This window comes from Podarcis erhardii (assembly GCF_964252035.2).
Source record: "Podarcis erhardii genome assembly, chromosome: 13".
NCBI classification, from domain to species: domain Eukaryota; kingdom Metazoa; phylum Chordata; class Lepidosauria; order Squamata; family Lacertidae; genus Podarcis; species Podarcis erhardii.
The window spans coordinates 4,660,563-4,662,768 of NC_138502.1; the positions used below are offsets into that span (position 1 = coordinate 4,660,563).

General features: G+C 44.8%; 1 long non-coding RNA gene across 1 annotated transcript; it reads right to left on the minus strand.

The window, feature by feature from the left end:
* Positions 1 to 126: 126 nt before the first annotated feature.
* Positions 127 to 1,963, minus strand: LOC309326854. Its single transcript, XR_014150393.1, has 2 exons — positions 1,723 to 1,963; positions 127 to 1,692 (listed from the first exon to the last, which is right to left on the minus strand). It is a non-coding gene; the product is annotated as an uncharacterized lncRNA (long non-coding RNA).
* Positions 1,964 to 2,206: the final 243 nt, after the last annotated feature.

A 2,206-nucleotide genomic window follows, 5' to 3' on the forward strand; every position in this document is an offset into this window, starting at 1 on the left:
AGGAGGTTTGGAGAATGAAGGGCCTGACCGTGAGGAAAGGGGAGATCTTGCCTTCTAGAGGGTATAAGAGTTGACCCCTATGGGGGCAAAAGTTGTGTGCCTTTGGAAAGAAGTGCAATAGGAGAGACCCTGCAATAAAGGGGCTGAAAAGAGGAAGTCCCGCCTTTTTCAGGGCGCTCAAGAGTGCAATACAGGAAGTCCTGCCTTACTGATGGCAAGGAGAGGCAATTTAAGGGCAAAAGAAAATAAAAATAAATAAAAATGAGGGCTTTAAAGGGAGTCAGGTGGGGAGGCTTGGTGGGCCCCCCCTGCTGCATCCCTTCATGTTCTGGGTGACTGGGAACCAGAGAGGAGAATCGGTAGATACAGGATGACGACGGAGGTCCTCTAGTGTATTTTTGGGGTGTCCTCCACAAGGAATCTCCCGCTCAGCCCCTCCCTGGATTCTGCATGAGGAAGCGACTGATCCTTTGCTGCGTGCTGTGTATACTGAGAATGTCTGTATAGCCGACAAAAAAAAAAACAGGAAAAAAAAATCCCTTCCCTAGAGTTTTCTACCGCCTGCCCCCACCCCGTCTCCTCCAGTGCTTTGCTCCGGCCTTGATCCGAAGACTTCCCTTCCCTACCCTGCCCTCTCTCCCTCTTCTTCCTGGTTTGCCTTTTTGACTGGATATTTCTTATTTCGTGTCTTTGGGATTGACAAAAAAAAAAAAAAACCACATTAAGTCTTGCAGGAAAAAAAATAATTTAATAAAAATATATTAATAAAAAGCTTGGAAACGGAAGGGTGTTTCATTTGGGGGAGCTATACCATGTGTAGTGATAAACAGGAATATATTTTAATTACACACCACCCCAATCTCATGAGTGGTGTGAGATTCCAGGAGCACCAGGCATGCTTATCAGAGTCCGTGTTTCCTTTTGAAGCACAGCAGAGACTCTGGTGTCTTTATGATACATGGTTTTATTTAAACTTGCCTCCAACCTGAACCCCAGGATGCAGGGGCTTCCAGCATTACACCCCAAGAGGGTCCCCACAGATCCGTAACGTCACACATGATTTATGCTGTGCTTGCGATGTCCTATTACATCACTGTTATTTATTGTTAGTAAGCCGCTTTGGGATTCATATGAATGGAAAGCAGCATAGAAATTCCATCCATCCATCCAATCAGTGAAACCCGCAAGCAGGACCCATGCACAAGAACTCTCCTTTCCTGCAGTTTCCACAGAGGCAAAGCATAGCCAGCATGACTGGTAGCCACCAGTAGTTCCCCCCTCTGTGAATTTGTGGAATCCTCTTATAAAACCAGCCAGGTTGGGGCCAACATTGCTTCAGGTGGGAGTGAGTTCCATAGATTAACTATGTGGTGCATGAAGGATTTCCTCGATTCTTTCCCAAAATGCCCAACATTCAGGTTCAATGGATGTCCATGAGTCCTAGTGTTATGGGGGGGGGGGAATGAATTTTTAGCTACCCACTTTCTACATAACATACACAGTTCTATAAACTTCTATCGCATCCACTACTTACTCGCCTTTTCCCTCAATGACACCACCCCCGCAAAAGCGGCAGTCTTTCCTCATAGGCACTCTATCTCCTTGGATCACTTTGGTTGCTCTTCTGGTTGTTTGGAGAACTTGAACGTTGGTACTCTTCGTTACAACACTATTATGATTTAAAAGGTACTTCTTCTTATTATTAACATTATTATTATTAACATTATTATTAACATTTCTGTACCACCTTTCATCTGAGGATCACAGGGCGGTTTGCAATTTGAAAACATAAAAATACACCCTGTAGTGACATCCAAAAACAATACATGCAACACCATGAAACAGTTTAGAAGGCCAGACTTCTTATTTTCCAAAGGCCTGGGAGGAGAGGAATGCTTTTGCCTGGCGCCTAAAGATATGTAATGAAGGTGCCAGGCAAGCCTGCCTGGGGAGAGTATTCCATATATCCCCTTTCACCTCAATATGGTATTTTTTTAAAAAAAGTTGGGGGTGGAGTGTGTCTTTGGGGACGAGGTCAAACTCAGACGGTTGCAACACAACCTGCTGTGGCTGTAGAGACCACAAAATAAGAACAAAAAACCAGAACATTTTGGTTGGCCTAATGAAGTTATTGCCCTAATGCGGATTTTGAGGCAATCCTTCCTATGGGCCAACCTTTTACCCCAGGCTGCTTCCTGCCCCCTAT